The sequence below is a fragment of the Lepisma saccharinum genome, chromosome 8 (assembly GCF_977018435.1).
Source record: "Lepisma saccharinum chromosome 8, izLepSacc3.1, whole genome shotgun sequence".
Lineage (NCBI taxonomy): Eukaryota > Metazoa > Arthropoda > Insecta > Zygentoma > Lepismatidae > Lepisma > Lepisma saccharinum.
This window is the reverse complement of record NC_139236.1, coordinates 3514178-3532568: the sequence shown is the minus strand read 5'-3', so window position 1 is coordinate 3532568 and position 18391 is coordinate 3514178. Positions and strand designations below refer to the sequence as shown.

Genomic DNA, 18391 nt, shown 5'->3' with positions numbered 1-18391 from the left:
CTGTTCATGGAACGTGAAGAAATGGTGTCGCAAGCACTTGCTAATGCCGGGGCAACACCCATACATAACGCATGTCTGCGCATCGGCCACTTCTTAGCGCCTCTGGGCCTTCTTTTGTCTTCGGAGTGAGAAAGGGATGGAATAAAAGCGAGAGCAACCTTTTTTTACATTGAAACTTTTCTTTTTATTCCAGTTCGATAATTAACAGCCCTTTGGAGCTTCCGGAGCCTAATTTTCATACGAAACATTCATCACTTCATTACAAAATTATCATCCTCCTTCAACATTTCAGCGCGTGCAGAAGTTATGAAGGGAAAATAAGCCGTTGTCTTTGCCTTGCACGGACGTCTCTCGCCCCCCACAAGGTCACAGCCTGAAGACAATGCTCTTCCAATGTGCAAGCTAAATTAAGTGGCGTGTTTGTTATGACTGCTGGGGGAAATTAGCTCTTACGTACCCTCTCGATAAATCGTGAGCTAATTTCCCTCTTGTTTTTCTTTCGTCTGCATCCAACGTTGACATGTCCCTTCCTGTTGGGGGAGCGTTTTCTTCTTTTTGCGGGCCTGCGTTATCCGAGACACCTGCGGTTAAATCAAGAGACCACCCTGGGGTAGGGTATGGGGCTTTTATCCTTCCCTGTACGTCTCACTTGCTTCTTTGTTGGCGCTGAAGGAAAGAGACTCCATTGCTGGTATCTACTCAGCATGCATGGCGAAACTTCGGTTTACATTATACCTCTCTCGACCTGCGTTCTGTGACATTTAATTTCAACGACCTCCCTTTGTGATATTCTCATCCTTGCCCTTCTACATTTGACTAATGGATAAACTGATTTGAATACGAGAACGCCACATGGTCTGGAACGCTTCTCCACCGTTTCAAGCTTCAGATCTTTCGCTGAGTGAGCGACAAGGGGTGGAGTGACGTCAGGTAACTAATCGCTCAGCGAGCAAGGTAAAGCGAGCTACTTTCCTAGTTTGAAGTCCACTTTTATGCAATGATAAGCCTAATCTGCATTGGACCTACACTAGCGGCAGAAAGTTTAGACTCACCTGTAAAAAATTGTAATTCACTGAAAGTAAAGTTTAAAATGTGACAACAGGCGACACTACTGTGCTGGAACTTCACTATTGATATTTATAGAATGTTTTTAAAGCTGTTTTAATATGTCTTGGAAATTTTAATCTACTTATCGAATGATGTTTATGTAATATCAGTGTGCAGTCCTCTTCTATAAACTTTTTCCTCTATTATCGGTATGCTCCTAACAAGTTCTCACTGTCTTTTAATACATTCTCGGTATGTTAATCTTCAACGTTGCAATGATATTACCGATTGTGAGTGGTTCTTCAGCTTACTGATGCGTTATTGTGGGGTCAGTGGTACTTATACCAGAAGTGATTGTGGTAATTTTAACCTACAGTACCTGCTATTGTGCTATTTGTATTTGAACCTTGTGAAGTATTAGTGCCCAATTGGACGTAAAGGCGGGGGGAACCAGTTCGCATTTACCAGCAACTATGGGGGAAAAGGCTAATATAAGCCAAGAAATTAGGGCCAAGGCATGTGCATATAAGGAAATTAAATGGCCAAACCGACAAATAGCAAAACAATTAAACATTTCCGAATGCAGTGTCCGTAGAGCAGTTATACGAAGAGAGGAAACAGTCATGAGGATCAGCCACGCCGTGGGCGTCGAAGGAAGACGTCTATCGTCGAGGACAACCACGCTGTCATCGTCAGTAAGCGTGACAGAAGGCGTTCGGTAGTGGACATATGCGCATAAATAAATAAAACAAGAGCGCAACCAGTGTCTGTTACAACAGTGAAAAGTCGTCTGCATGCGGCTGGATTATTTGGTCGAGTAGCAGTTCGTAAACCATTGTTGAAAGCCGTACACATGCGTAAAAGGCTGGAGTGGGCCAAAGATCATGCTAACTGGACCATCGAACAATGGAAACAAGTACTTTGGAATCAAAATATGAAAAATTTGGTTCTAACCGCCGCCAATACATTCGTAGCCGCCTTGGAGAAAGAGTTTTGGAAGCTTGTATTATTCAAACAGTGAAGCATGGAGGAGGAAGTGTCATGGTATAGGGATGTTTTGGTAAAAATATGGTTGGTGAATTAGTGACAGTGCAAGGAACACTGGAACAGAAACAGTATCATCGTATTCTTTCACGCAATGCTATACCATCCGGGACAAGATTAATTGGTCGAGGATTTGATCCACAACAGGATAATGATCCTAAACACACATCAAAATTGTGTAAGCAATATGTCGCAGGAAAGGAAGCCGAAGGAGCATTGCAGTCAATGATTTGGCCTTCCCAATCACCTGATTTGTCACCAATTGAGCTATTGTGGGAGGAACTTGACAGGAAGGCAAAAGCACGAACCCCAAGCTCTGTGGAGGAGCTGCGGCAGTCTCTACTGGAAGCCTGGGAAGGTATGAAAACAGATACATTAGTAAACCCACAGCAAGAATGCCACGCATATGTAAAGCTGTCATCAAATCAAGGGGAGGACACATTGATGAACAGGCAGTGTGATGAAAATACATTTTCATGCTTTTTTTTTTAACATTTTTAACTTTTGTGAAAAAATTGTGTCTTCTATACAGTGTTATAAGTAGGTTGGTGTGTAACATACCCATACAAATTCAAATATATGCACTATGATGGTTGGTTTCAACTAATAGCATTTTATTTTCATTTAGACAATAAATTTCATAGGTGAGTGTAAACTTTCTGCCGCTAGTGTACATTTTGAAGCAGCGTCCCAACCGTCCTCCGCCGCGTATCGAACCCGAGACTCGCTCCTTGCTTACAAGCGCAGGAAGTTAGCACTACGCCACGGGGCGTCTGACTGCCACGCGGAAAACCTGCATTCGATTCCCGGGGTGGGTGATCTAAGGTCGGAATTTTTCCGGCCTTCTCCCTTCATAAAGTGGCTCTGGACCTCACCCAGCCTCAAATCAATAGGTACCTGGGGACAACCCGGGAGGGGGGGTAAAGGCAGGCGGAGCGTGGTGCTGATCACATCACCTCCAAAAATGGCCGAGAGAGAATGTGTGGGGTCCTATCCCCCACACCCCCTTAATGTGCCTTCATGGCACGGTGTTACATGCACGGGGAACCAACCTTACCTTACCTATCGGTGATGGCAACAGCTTCACGACAATGGACTGGATGACGAAGTTTGGTGTTCTGTTAAGGCACTGTTTTGCTTTGGGAGGAAGGTGGCGGGATGTCCATTCAATGGCGTATTCGTGATTTCATTTTAGGGGGTAAATTTTTATTGGTATGCAAATTTGAATACACGTTACCAGTCAGTAAACTTAACTATTTCCTTGGGGTTCAAGCATTATGCCTTGAAATCTAAAGTGGAAAAGTGTATTGGATCGGTGAGGTTGGTCAGTTGTAGAATGGTGTCCTTTAATCCAGAAGGCTGCATACTTTTCAGCAAGGAAACCTTTGATCACTGGACTATTAATGGACACGAACGTTTATTATAGTTAAAAAATGGTATACTACACGGTGTACACAAAGTCTCCGACACATTTCAATTAATAATAAATCAGAAACTAATGAAGATACAAATAAACTGGTGGAAACAATAGATAGAGAAACTCAAAAAGTTTTATGCCCTATATCAGTACACATTTATGTGTGTTCATTTTGTCGCACGAAGAAAGTCAAGGCGATAATAGATTTCTTCCTACATCCGGGTCAACATGCCAACATTCACAGTGGCTATCGCGTTGTTTACCCTGGCTTTCAGTTCATCAGTACTCATCACTTTTGTAAGGTTCGTCGAGTTTCGAACGCTTTCCGGAAAGATGGATTTGGCGGTCCGATTCCTTGGCCTTGAAGGTCGCCCAGCACACCATTGGATTTTTTTTTCTCTGGGGATATGTGGCAGCCATTGTTTCTAAGCAAAAGTGCGACAAAAAGAGCACATTGTAGAAGTGTACTGATGCAGGACATAAAACTATTTGAGTTTATCTATCTATTGAAATGCGCCAGACACTTTGTGTACACCCAGTGTAACCTTCCAATTCCATTTTATTTGAGGGGAATCAAAACACCCCTGGCAGGTATAAAAATAATTTTATTTTGCAGAGTATAAAATAATTTAAGCAGGTATTGGATGAGTTGGTGTTTTAAGTCCACTTTATGCACAGTAAGGCTAATCGGGACTGAACCTACAGTTTAAAGAGGAATCCGAACCACTATGTTCTTCCACCGGGTATCGAAACTGGGATCCCTCGATTACAAAGGCGACGACGCTACCACTGCGTCATCGGGGTGGCCAAAATGAAGCAGCCCGACCCTGTGGCCGAGTGATTAGCACATCGCGCTGCGACGCCAAGGGTCCCGGGTTCGAATCCCGGTCGGGCTTGGTTGTTTGTGAATGTTCATTCCTCAATTTCATCATTTTATCACTCATCCCCATCTTCGCAAATTAGCCAAGAGGCAAAAAACGCGAAGTAAAATAAACTAAATCAAATCAAATCAAACCAAACCAAATGAAGCAGCTTCGTCAGAGTTGTAATGAAGTAAATCTTTTAAAAATATACAGTTCATATGATATCTATTTGGAGGCTTATAGAAGATGAAATTTGCTGACTTCCACTTATTTAATTTAGAACACAACCCATAACCTTTCAAGAAATCTTTTTATAAGATGTGAATGTCAATGATATTACCGCAAAATGACTCATTGTATTCTCCTGCTGAGTAAAATCCTTGTAAACCAACAGAATACGGGTCCAACAACTAAAAAACCCAAGTTACTATATCCTGCCTACGGTCACACGTAAACCAACTTTCGTGCCCGTTCCCGTGGAGGACTGGTTAGCACATCGCGCTGTTTGATGTGTGGGAAAGGCTGCCGAGTAGGAATCTTCCTTTAAAATAAATAAATAAATAAATATACATATTACATATCCCGACCTGGGCATGGGTGTTTATTAGTATCCATTCATTAATTTCATCGTGCCATCACTCATCCTCATCTTCGCAATTAGCCAAAAGTGGCAAAAAAAGCTAAGTAAAATAAACCAAATCAATAAAGCAACTTTTAGGCCACACATGAGCCTCCCCGGAGAATCATCTATTATTTCAGAAGGTTGGAACAGGGATTTTTTAAAATCTTGTGACGGAAACTAATTCATACATAACCAGTGATGTGCGTCTACGCGTAAACAACGATAGTCTACATTCTACACGTAGACTATTTTATACACGTAGATGGCGTAATCTATGTAAACAACATGGCGAAAGGTGATAACTTAGCAAAGGGAGCCTTGGAATTAAAAGAAAGTTATACTGCGTATCAGTTGTTGATGTGTGAGGAGAACTTTTCATGCTTTTCCTTTCAATTTCTCACCTAGGAAGAAAGCTAATATAGGAAATTTTCTAGTGTTTTATGGGAAGAAGACCACTCTTGCCTCACGACTGCCATCTGTTGTTGTTTTTTGTATACTATTTATCTTCTTCCATAGTTGATAATAGAAGAGAAGATAAATTTTGTTCTAAATAGGATTCTTTTCATTTCGTTAGGAACCAATACAGTTGAATATGTCACTTTCCCTTCATGAAACCCTTGAAAATTAATTTTAATGCACTTTAGATTGTCTACGTAGTCTCTGTAAACTACAACCCAATGTAATCTACGCGTAGATTACGTGTAGACAACGCATGTAGACGTAAACTTATAGTCTATGGCACATCACTGTACATAACTGATTAATATAAATACTACTTCTGTTACTGAAAATATAAATAATAGTCTGCCTATACTATGAAATGAAGATCGTCAATTTTCTAATTTTTTAACGAGACATTCTAAATTTTAAGTGGTCATTATTCACCTCGTTTGTGCCTTTTTGACCATATAATTTGCGTTTTAATTATTACTTTTGAGAACAAAAATTGTAGGTGCGGAAAGGAAAGGGGGGCACCCCTGATCAAACCGTTCTCGCATCGCCTAATAACTTAACACACACTAATTCGAAGTAGAAAAACAAGTCACAGGATGAAAAAAACGTCTGACGTCATCTGGTAATAAACTTAATGATACAAGAGACCAACAGGTGGCAGATATGTATAGGAAGATGATAGGAGGTAATATGAGACAATAAAATTGATTGTTTAAAACAATACCTGCTCAAGTGTTGTTGTTCAATATTGTAGCAATACCGGTAACATTAATAAATAATATTATTGCAAAACGTGGAGCACAAAATAAGTTGAACAGTATTTCTCGTTTGTGTTAAACAGGTATAATTTTGAAAATGAAACAATGGGCTTTCAAGTTCGTCTTCCTCTTAGTGTGATACTGCATAGTCTATATGAATTTGCACCCAGAATTAATGCGTCTTCAATAATAATAATACAAATACTTGCAAATCTGTGGTGAATTGTCTACTCTGACTTTGCTTAGGTACATATTTAATAATGGAAATCGTTTTTCCTCTCCCAGAATACAGGGTGTCAAAATTAAACTGAGTGGATAAGTTACAAAATTCAAACACTATACTTCGTCCAGCCTATCTACGCAGCAAGCGAACGGAAACAAGTCTCTGGGCAAGAACTGACGCAAGACAGCTCCACCAATGAACACGTTGGGAGGGAATAGGATTGCGTGGAGGGGGAAGACTGCATTTACTAGCCTTCGCAGCTGTGTCCTGCGTCGCTCTGTCCACTCGATCCCCTCCCCTCCACCTTCTCTGCTGCTATGCGTGGCCTGCTCCAGAGATATCCGGGACAGAATATAGAAACGTTGAGTGCGCGCTCCTTGCGTAACACGACACGAACAGGGAGTCAATTTCTGTGGCGATCGTAACACTCACAGACTGTTTCACCAGTGTGTGCACATCGCAGTAATGGACTCAGCCATGCTGCAAAGGATTCGGGAGGAATTCGATTCTCTGCATTGTGCCTTATTACGCGTGCAGCACACACACAGAAAGTTTCAAGTGTTTGTAATTTGTAACTTTTCTATGAATTCTGTAATTTGCTAAAAGAAAGTTATTCAATTTTCCTTTTCATTAAGTATTATTGTGTTTACCTGTGGTGTATAAAATATAAATTAAAAAATACTGAAATCGGAAACATAATTTTGACCTGTACAAATTCTAAATCGCAATTGGATTTGATATGAACTAATCAACAGATGAAGATATAAAGTTCTCCGAGTAGTTGAATGGTCGGTCGACTCTTTCCGTTTTCTTTTTAGAATAATCGATTCTCGATAGAAACCCCAAACTCCAGCATCGTAAGGACAATCGGGTAATTACTTCAAAGGAAATGATTGACTCGGATGTAGAAAGTGAGATAACAGGTAAGTGTTGGGAATTCGTAGCCCTGACCACTCCTTACTCAAGAAAAATAACTTTGCAAATCTCCACCCTCAAAGAGCTGTTGCATCATGGATTTTAAATTTGCATTTTTGTGATTGTTGGCGTCGCTTTTCTTCCACTTTTGACTAACTGCGACGATGAACATCATGGATTAAATGATAAAGAACATTCAGAAAGAAACACCAACGCCTACATGTAACAAGACATGGTGCTGAAAGTTAATTTCAAATTAACACCAAAAGAGGTGTTCTGTTTATTTGTTTTATTTATTTATTAACGTCTTGTTTTAAATGGCGCATTTAAGGTCGTACAAACCCTTTTCCACTCAACCATACACATAAATGTATACATTATTATATTAAACAGAAAGTATATTTAGTCATTTCACACACACCCTCCTCACACACACACACACACACTATACTCAAACATGCAAGTCTTAACGTGCTGAATATAGCACAGAAAATACAACATATATATATTCCAAGAATTATCTTGAAAACTTCAAATTTTAATAACTCCAATTCTGTGCCACGTATTTGCATGCTGTTTGTTGCAACATGATGCAGAAACTCATAAAACGTTTTCCCCTCAGGTGTGCACCTCAATGTGACCACCGTTAATTTCCGCAAATGTACGCTGTAACATGTCATCTGTGATGGTGTGGAACGCATCGACGATTCGTTGCTTGAATTCAGTGAGGTCCGCAATGTTTTTATGGTACACAGAATCCTACACGTAACCCCACAGGCAGAAGTTCATACGTACGTAGTCAGCAACTTACATTATAACGGTCAAATATTGAGTGACAAGTAATTAATCTAATTGCCCGTTAGTAGGAATTAATTGCAATTGGTAATATTAATATCCGTCGCGAATACAGGTGTCTAGCGAACTGTCTTAGCCAGCACTAGCTTGCTCAACCACCGTTTTTCGCCCGAATTCGGATTTACATGCATTCTTATGGGAATAGCAAGAAAAATGCAACTTCTAAACAAATGGACCGAATTGGATGAGATTTTAACCAGCGGAAGTACATCATGAATGTACTGATTCCAAGATTTGAGCCTAATCAGAACAGAAATACGGGAGTTATGAATTATTAAAGATTCATCGCTGGATTGAATGGAAGACGGAGCCCTACTGAGTTGGCCTTGCTTTCCGTGACTGACACAATAGAAGAGGATTTAACCTAATCTCTGCACGAGGGGCTGCTACCAGAGGTTAAGGACCGGAGTGAGCATTGACCAGGATAGGAGGACAACGGTCAAAGCACCAGAAACAATAAACAAGCACCTGATCATAGAGGGTAGAGCGTCACCTCGTTCAAATCTGGAATAAAAGGGATGATTTGGAATAGCGAGACACAGTTTTGGCTACAATCGCCACCGGAGTGTGAGCTACGCGCGACCTAGCTGCGAGTTGCAATTGGACCCGAGGTCTGGATTTGTTTTCCTCAAGTGAGTGTTTTAGAGCCATGGAGTAGAGCAGAATAGGACCAGGGGTTCGTTTTCCCCCTCGCCGTCAACGCATCCGTGCACATACGTGTGGTTATGTAAGATTAACGCCAGACACGTCCACCTGTGTCAATCGTCCGAAACAACGTCCTAAGTAGTAAAAGTTAATAACATTTGATATCCATGTGAAACCGCGAATGGCTCATCGCGTATGTTCGTCCCATCGCCCAAGTCACGTATCTGTACTTACGAGTGACCGCGAAGAACTGACCTATTATTGCGCAAGTTGTCGTATGGAGTCAACAGTGTACGTGTACCGTCCTGGACGTCCCTGCGAAGTGAACGAGTGAAGCCAGGATCTGATGATGCCAGATGGAGCTGCCGACTGATCCACTTTCGCCAACCAGGATAACCGCGAGGTGCAACAATGGAGTGTGGAGGCCTTCCAAAACTGTAGGACCACTTTCACCCAACCCAGGTCAGAGGGAATGCAGCGAAGGTAAGATCCAACCATGTGCGTGTGTGAGAGAGATGACGCCAATCTTCCGCAAATCTGCGTAAATCAAATCATTGCATAACTTAAATCAGTGCTATGGCATCCCTAGACATCGGTATTCCGGCGGAGTAATCAATGTTAAAGATGAGAGTTTATGTTAACAGCAAACAATAGTTCATTGAATATATTTATACCTTCAGAAAAGATAGAAGGGGTTCGCACAAGGAACAATTATTCACTTTATACTTAAAATCCTAAACGGTAAATTGTAAACGGCAATGTAGCCAAGAAATAGCATGAGTACAGTCAAAGTATTAATGAATCTAACCTTTGTAATTGTCATATTGTCGCCATATGCCATGGAATGAGAATATGAATGTGAGATCGAGTGAAGGAGGGCAAGATGTACTGTGTATTTATCTGTGCTTTAATATATGTGTATATTCAGAAACACCGTAGTATTATGTAACGTCATTTCAGGTATTTAAAATCAAATCCTCCTAGGTTTATTCTCGGTAACACCGACTGTTAGGCACTTATCCTGACCGTATTATATTTCATGTAATGTTTTATTCGCCCAGCAGGTGAGGCGAGCGATTCTTCGTTGTTGCGTTGCTAAGCTCAGCTCAGTTGAGTTAGTTGAGTTAGTTGGTTATTAATTTTCAGCGCGTAACAACATTGTTCCTGTTTGTCTGATTTAGTCTCTATGAACCAAGACACACATTGCGCTTTTTCCTGTGTCGTCTACATGGTCAATCACTAAAGAGTCACCTTCAACAGAAGAAAACTTTATGAATTTCTGCATTATGTACAAGAAACAGCATGTCAATGTGTGACTTAGAACTGGAGTTATTAAAACTTAAAGTTGTAAATATGATTCTTGGACACCCTGTATACAAAATACGAAATATAGAATGCAAAATTTAAAATTGTATTCAAGATAGTTACGAATTCATTCATTTGCATATGCCTTTCAGTCTGCTTTGACAGGGGAAGATCTAACGAGTACTCTGAAGAGAGTGGCGAACACGTCTGTTGAAGGAAGCTCTTCTATAACCACAAGGAAAAAAACCTTGGGAGGAAAAGTCCCCGCACAGCTTTCCCTTCTTCCGTTCCATAAGGAAGCATGGTCCACTCTACTCCTTCCCTCCTCGCGGGAGTACGGTGCACAGAAGTCGCGGGTCTGCGCAGGTTGTTTTGCTTGTGCTAAGGAATACTTACCAAATGTTAATTGGAGAGTCAAATGGAAATGCTTTCAGCCTACGAGTGGACTTGTGCATTACATACTGGACATGGTCCGTGTGGAATGTATCTTAAGAGGTGGTTTAATCTGCGAGACGTGGACACGTGTGAGATGTGTGGAATAAGTGACACACCGGAACACACACGCATGAATTGTAAGCAGCATACGAGTGAGAATATTGTCAAACTTCCGAAAACACTACAAAACGCCGTGTGGCTGGAAAACATGCGAGATTTAAGAGACTTTGAAACTGTCAATAGACTTGCTGAATTAATCTCCAAGAGTGAGTATGAACTTTATAGTTCCAACCCGAGGACTCTTACTCCATCAGAGGCCTCAACACCAGACTTGGAGGATACCTGTGTTAGGCGAAGCTCGAGACCAAAACCAACAAGATGTAGTGAATTGATTGGTGGTGTGAGTGATGTAAAACAGAAAGAAGAGGAACTGAAGTTTTATGAAGAAGGTCCAACGTCCATAAACAGAAGACGGTATTATATTACATCTCTAAGGGATCGTGGGAGACCCTCATGATCCTAATCTCCCTGGCTTTGGAGAACAAGTAAAACTCGTCGCAAACCTGTGATAGTGCAAAACGAGATGTAATCCTATCTGAACTTATAAGGATACATCACACAAAGGATACAGTGTTGAGTGATTTATTTAGTGAAAGAAGAAGAAGCCATCAGAAGATATTGAGTAGGACTGAATACCAATTGAATGTGAAGAGTGACCAAGGATCTTACCCCAGATGAGAAGAAAGTAACTGGGATCATCTCATCTCTGATACAAGACAAAGAAGAAGATGCCAGGTCCCAGCTCCAGTTCCAATTCTGCGGTAAGAAGAAGAAACTAAGGAACATCCATTTTTCGGATGTCCTGCTGTTAAAATGATTCCCCTTTTATTTTGGGAACAACTGGTCTAAGGACTGTTTCACTAAAATAATCTCGCTTCATCTAAAAGCGATTCTCACATAAATACTTCTTACTCAATGTACATTGTGAAATTCATATCTACATCCATAATTGTATTGTACACAAGTTAACCTGCTGGTTTCAGAAAATTCGTGGTCAAAGGACCTTAAAACATGTAATTATATTCTCTTTCTTTCTTCTTTTACTCTATTATATTTTATTCTTATTTTTATGATTTTCCTTTTATGTTATTCTTGTATTTTATAATTTTAAATTCTATGTCTTGTATATCATTTATTACTATCAAGGATATCTCCTCAAGTTCTCATGTCTCAATGGAAACACACCTTGGGTTTAATATTAGGAACCAAGGTTACTGAACCTCTCATCAATCCTCAGTACATCCTTATCCTCTCGAGGGGCACGACCGCTCCCAGCTAAAACTGCAAACAAGAACTGCAGGCTACGGGAACTACGCTGGGAGACAAGGTGTATTTGAGTGCGAGGTGAGAGGTGGTTGGAGGACCTCGTCCCCTGTGCTTGTTGTTCCATAGTGCTTTCTAGCAACTAATTCCACAGCCTTACAGCCGATAAGGAGAAAGAGTTGGAAAAGATGTTCTGTTACACCAAGCCTGAGAATTCGTAAGACAACACCTAGTGTTACTTTGCACCACACTTTGTATACAGTGTATATAGTGTTGCCGACTCTGAATATTCAAAAAAGTTTGGACGACCTTGTTTAGATGGAACAAACACAAAGTTAATGCCCTTTCCCTAAGAGACGTCCGTAAACCTGATCTCCCACATAGAGCACTAACGAATCTAATAGTGCCATTCGTTAGTGTTCTCAACTACTGTTAACTATTTCGATAGTGCTTCATTAGAACAAGCGTAATTACAAAAAAACTGTTGGGGGGCTAAGTTCACGTTGCCCCCCCCACATGGAGCACTAACGAATCTAATAGTGCCAATCGTTAGTGCTTCGTTAGTGCTCTCAACTACTGTTAACCATTTTGTTACTGCTTCATTGGAACAGGTTCACGGACGTTTCCTGAAACAGGATTCTATCCCAGAACTGTTAGCTTGGTAGTGCGCTGCGCTAACCAATACAACAAAGAGAGGCTGGAAGAAACAAAACAAGTCTGATCCAAATTTTCCTTACAAGATCGCCAGATGCCGTTCAAGGAACAAGAGACCCAAAGTAGGATGAGGAGCAGAGAAAGTGCATTGCATCAGTTCCCAACGAACCAGACCAGACATGTCTTCCGTGGCCGCAGCGGTCAACCATATCCATCAGAGTCGTCGGGCGAATTCCTCCGAGTGACGCAACAGCAGCGATTGTCCAGAAGCTCTGCTCTGGGAGAAGACAAATGTCGGCGGCCGACTTCTTTCCATTGAATTTATTTTGATACGAATCGACCAGACGCTGCTCCTTTCCATTCCGCTTCTTGCTCCAGATCCCTTTGTGGGCGCCGCCGCCGCCGTAAACTCCTCCAGATGCCTCTGGATGGTAAAAGAAGGCGCACCGGAGGCTACCCCATTGTTCAATCGTAAATCTGAAAGTTAATGGAGGCAAATTAAAGGAGAACAATGAACTGGGGTCATCAGGTAGCTAATGGAACGGTAATTTCCATGGTGGAAATTCCGCTTATGGCTGCTGAGTGGTGTAGAATTGTCTCGCTCATCGCACAAGCCTCAACCAACCTCCCTGCTTTCGCCTTCTGACGTTTGCCGAAATGCATTCATTGTTAGGTTAGGCCTGTTACGTTTAGTTTTCTTGGTACAAGTATTACAGGGTGTTCTTGGGCTTAACCAACAATGAACAGGGTGTTTCTCTCACTCCCGGCCCCCGATTTTTGCTTATAAAAATCAAACAATTGGTCATAATGCAATGAAATTTGCTACGGACATACCTTGGTGTAAGAGAAGCATGCTGACGTCACAGCGATTGTTTAAAGTGATCGTCATTATCATGACACGATCTTCAAAGAAGAATGACACAATATCTTGCATGCTGACGTTGGAAGTGTGGCAAGTGGAGCTATCCTGCTGAAAATAGCTATTATGGATTTCCCCGTGATTCATCTGATTTACAAACTCGTGGAAGATTCCCACGTAGACGTCTGTATCCACTGTTGTATAGAAAAATATGGAGCCAATAATGTGGCGTCTTGATAAAGCAACCCATAATCCAAATTTTTCAACATGAAGTGGTTTCGTGCACAGATGAGGAATCTCAGTAGCCCAAAGTTGAGTGCGTCACAACAGCAGGGCCAAGAACTCAGACTGAAAGCACCCGTCCATAGGATAGGTAGAACCGCCCAGACGCACGCGCATGCCCACGCAAGGACTAGAGAGACTGTGGCGCCATTTCCAATAACGTCACCATGCTTCTCATACACCAAGGTATGTCCGTACCAAATTTCATTACATTACGACCAATAGTTTGAATTTTATAAGCGAAAATCAGGGGCCAACAGCGAGTGACACACCCTGCATTATTCATGCTAGGAAAACTAAAACCTAACAAGCCTTATCTAACAACAAATGCATTTCGGCAGACGTCAGAAGGCGAAGGCGGAAGGTTGGTTGAGGCTTGTGCGATGAGTGAGACCCGATGTACAAGAGGAAGAACTGGTTGAGAATATTTGCATCAGACGAAAGGCTGTCGGTTATATGTAGCGGAATTTTTGGTCATGTTTTCCATACGCTGTTTGCCGTCTACAATTTCCATGGCTGGACGAGAGGATAAGCCAGATGATAGTCTTTGGACTAAAAATAGACCAGTGTTCGAAACGTTCTGTTTGGAAGTAACGCAGTTAAATTATTCAAAGAGTAACCCAGTTACAGTTACTGTTAGTTTAGAATTACTTTATTCTTCATAAGTCACAATCTTAGAACATGCTGTATGCATGATCATGTTAAATTTACACTTTTTTTATTAAATAATATAGCTCATGCTTAAGTATGGAAATGTAGATTGAAGAAAATTTAAAGTAATCTTTATACTTTAAAAATAACCTCATGCAACACATTTGTTCGTAACGAGTGAGTATACAAAATAAAAAATTAGTTTATATTTTGCTACAGTTGAAACGTACGGAAAAGTAACTTCAAAAGTAAATCTTTGTTTAGTTATTTGTTGCCGGAAAAAGTAACTCACAGTTACTGGAAAAGGTAACTGTTACTTCGAAAGATTGATATCGACCGAGTAGACTTTTTAAATTCAGTCTTCGACAACTGTATTGAGCATAGTTAAAGGGACGATTCATAAATATTCTCAAGCAAAATGTACGTATACTTGTATTACAATAGGGTCTCACTTATCACCTACAACATAATATGTAAACACAATAGGGATCAGTACAAGATACATTAAACAACAGACCTATTAGCAATACACGATGAAATTATACAAATAAGACGGGAAACTAATAAAGATGTGAAGTGAATGAAGTGGTGTCTCAAAAACTGATATTTTACATGCAGAAAAAACTAGGATGTGCCGTTGCCATCTGCGCATGCGCAGTAATGCGGTTGGCTCCCACTTTAAACTGCAGGTCCAGTCCCGATTAACCTATCTGATCTGGATGAAGACTTCTCTAAGGTTTGGTGAAGGATGGTCAGTGTCTTACACTGTAGACTTTTACGCATGCGCATGACGAAATGTATTGAATGGGTGGAGCCTTCTGTAACGTATGGTGAAGGATGCGCAGTGCCATGCGCCGCAGACTGTTGCACTTGCGCAGAAGACCGAAACTCGGGATAGCATTTCTAGTTAAATGATATTACACTCACCCGTTCGCCTATTCTATCGAATTTTTGTGTCTTACCTGTAAAGAGAGAAATGAAAAAAATATAAAAATGTATAAAATACAATTAGTAACAATTTTTCAGTCTCTTTCATTTAGCAACATAGATTATGTACTGAGATGAACATTCTAATAAAACTTATTACATGAAAGTGGAATCGAAACCACTGTCAAATGTGCCTCTACCGCGTATCAAACTCGGGACCCTTGATTACAAGGCGACGAAGTTACCGCTACACCACACATCAAATTCCCGTTTTGATATTCATAAACATGAGGAACACAATGCCATTTCGTTGTTTTAAAAGGGTGGATATAAAAATATATTAAATATTTTAATGGCTACTTACTTGTAACCAGTGTTGAACAAGTGGAATTAGTTCTGTATAATAAATACAGGGTGTTCGAAAAGTCATGCAGCCGAGACTTGAATATAAGCAACTTATGTACAAAAAGTGATAGAGACATGGCCCTTGTACTGGATATTCACTTTGTCTATGTGGATATTTTAAAACAACATTGGAATTTATTGTACTGCCCTCTGACACGAACAATGCTGCCAGTACACCCCGTAATTAAAACAATAATAATAAATAAAAGAAAAACACGTTTTTATGCATATGACATAATTAACCATATAAATCGTCTGCAATGCATAAAATGCGAAAATACATACAATATATTCCATAAATACCCACAGAGAGCATCGACACACATCGAAAATTAATGCTTGCAACTCCATAGGTCTCTAATATGTGATTCTTTTTACTTCGTACGAAAACTTGTTTACACCTTAGTAACTTTTTCCCCATACTGAAAGTTCATGTAAAGAAAATTTGATGTTTAAAAAATATCCACATGGATAAAGTTAATGCCCAGTACAAGGTTCATGTCTCTATCTCTTTATACATAGTCACGAACTTTCAAATTCTCGGTTGCCCTGTAGAACGGGAGTGCAAATTTGCAATATTTGGGGGGGGGGGGAGATACGTAGAATGACTCAAATTTGGAAGTTACAGAATGGTCCGGGATGCGGAAGAACACACGCGTCAGGTAATTTCGGTACCATCTTGTCCCCAGACAAGATAAAGGCAGCGTGTATATTCAACCTATAGGCGCAAAATTAAGAATTCTGAGACTGCTAATTTCAACGTCTGCTACCTATCTTCAAGGCGGTGACACAATTTCTAGCAGCCCTCCTGATGTACCCCTGCATTCCTCAGATACCAACTCAATACATACGCTTCACTCACCCGAAACAACAACGAAGGATGTTTTTCTACTCTCCCCAATCCTAAGCAACATCTGGAAGCGTTCTTTTCTGGCATTCAATACGACTTCACATGCCACAAGAGAAGGGAAACTATGGTGGATTGTGTTGCCAGCTAATTCTCCTCAGATATAATTCACCCTTAACAACTTTGTTCACGATCCAGTGTGGGGGAGACATAGAAGCATCCACATTCACGTCTTTCACACCTTACTTTCCAAGTTGGTTTGGGATTTTTCTTTCTTTTTAACCATGGCGAACCACAAATAATCTTTAAAATTGCAACGTGGGGGGCTGTGTTTTCAGAAGAAGGGAAGTAATATCTTTGTTCAAATTACGAGCTCGTTCCTAAGGCTGCCTTTGCATCTGGGATGGAGCTTATTTTCGAAACTTAGACGTCGAACTCACACACAATATTTATTCACACCGCATTCAGTGGCGTGTCTTTCGTAATGACTAGGACCCGGATTTTTATGTAGCCAAAACATGCAAAATATGTAAATAAATAAGTAGAATGTCACTGAAATATTTCTAAAAATATGTGAATATGCTAAAATGTGTCAAAATATGAATATATTTAAATATCTAATATGCGTATTCTTGAAACACTCGAGAAGCTAACAAAGGCAGAATTTATTACTAAATAACACAACAAACGTGACGTTTCGACCTTATACCAAGGCCTTCCTCACAATCTATATTTAATTTGGTTCACAGTCTGAGGAAGATCTTGCTATAAGGTTGAAACGTCACATTTATTGTGTTATTTCGTAATAAATTGTACCTTGATCACCTTTTTGAGTGTTTTATTAAACATGATACAAGCTTCATAGTCAGTATTATTTACCTTTTCTGTGCTTTAGGCTCCTGGCAGTGAAAATGTAATTACGAGTATTCTAAATTAATCTCTCAATATTGTTACACTTTAAGATGTTATCTTGATATAATGAAATTGCTATGTGATATACTAGAAAATTCATAATCTGATAAATTAATAACGTGAACTACAGTACTTTTGAGTATCGTGTGTTCAGATATTTGTCACCGTGAGAAATGCCTTCAAATATCTACAACTAGAAGAATATTCTCATTGAATGAAGAAAACAGTGTCAGGAAAAAATAAATATTGCAACAATATGTTATTTCTTAAATAAATAAACTTCTTCTTTTTTATGTATATGCCATGTCAATAGTATAATCCACCGTGAACAACTAAATATTTTTCCAGATGTAGAGCAGTTATGGAGAGCCTTCTGGCGATCGGAATCGTTTTATGTGGAGAAAGACCTCTCCACATCACATGAAGTCACAGATGCGAACTTCAACTCATCCCTGGAATCTCTGGAACAAGGTCACCCATAACGAGGGGGACAGCCAAGGACGTATTTAGGGGGGTCCGGACCCCATTCCTCCTAAATACTTAACATGTAATTCATTTAGCCTTTGTTGTATAATTAATTTCATTGCCAGGGCACTTGTCTTTTTGCAAATTATTCCGATCTTAATTACAGGTAAGCTACGTAATGAATATGCGCTGTTATATCTCTGTTCTTGCAGTCTTTTTACCTGTTCATGTAATAATAATATAATATTAATTGATGTATTGTAATTAGTATTAATTTGATTAAATATAATTATTTTAATTTAAACATTATTATTATTATTATTATTATTATTCCTGAGACACTTCGTCCGCCCCCCCCTCTTCCAAAACATATTTCTAGATACGTGCCTGGGCGGAGCGAAGCCGCACACGCTGCAAAGGTTGGTGTATCTGTAGTCGCTTTTCCCTGTCCACGCAATCCTGTTCATCATTGGTCCAGTCCTCG

The 18391-nt window shown here is 40.2% G+C and overlaps 1 protein-coding gene and 1 long non-coding RNA gene across 4 annotated transcripts in view; one reads left to right on the top strand and one right to left on the bottom strand.

Annotated features, from left to right (window-relative positions):
• LOC145991361 (uncharacterized) overlaps positions 1-18123 on the top strand; it is a 58068-nt gene extending 39945 nt beyond the window's left edge. The window contains exons 2-3 of the long non-coding RNA XR_014442042.1: positions 7246-7350; positions 17791-18123. This is a non-coding gene — a long non-coding RNA (uncharacterized LOC145991361). The remainder of the gene's footprint in view (positions 1-7245; positions 7351-17790) is intronic.
• Positions 1-18391, bottom strand: part of wb (wing blister) — an 849362-nt gene that overhangs the window by 586747 nt on the left and 244224 nt on the right. The gene's annotated exons all lie outside the window — the stretch shown is intronic.